The sequence below is a fragment of the Penaeus monodon genome, chromosome 23 (assembly GCF_015228065.2).
Source record: "Penaeus monodon isolate SGIC_2016 chromosome 23, NSTDA_Pmon_1, whole genome shotgun sequence".
Classification (NCBI taxonomy): domain Eukaryota; kingdom Metazoa; phylum Arthropoda; class Malacostraca; order Decapoda; family Penaeidae; genus Penaeus; species Penaeus monodon.
In genome coordinates, this window is record NC_051408.1 from 34,453,330 (window position 1) to 34,453,607 (window position 278).

The 278-nt window shown below is 35.3% G+C and overlaps 1 protein-coding gene across 1 annotated transcript in view; it reads left to right on the plus strand.

The window, feature by feature from the left end:
• Nucleotides 1-278, plus strand: part of LOC119588220 — a 15,538-nt gene that overhangs the window by 1,679 nt on the left and 13,581 nt on the right. The window lies entirely within an intron of this gene.

Below are 278 nucleotides of genomic sequence, written 5' to 3' on the forward strand. Positions count from 1 at the left end.
TCACGCTCGTAATCTGTACAAAATGGCGCTGCTTATCATGGGTTGTGATGATTATGAGTATCATGTTACACTAATTGTTATTTACAACCTAGGTGATAACTGTAATAGCTGCGATAAAAACAGCTATTATGAAGTGCAGTCAAACGGTTATGTTGATGATGATAATAATTTTCATGTTTTCATCGGACACGAAAGAAACGGCCGTTCATTTTGGAGACGGTCAGCTCTCACAAGATGCTTAATACGAATTACAAGACCAATATAAAAATGAATATATA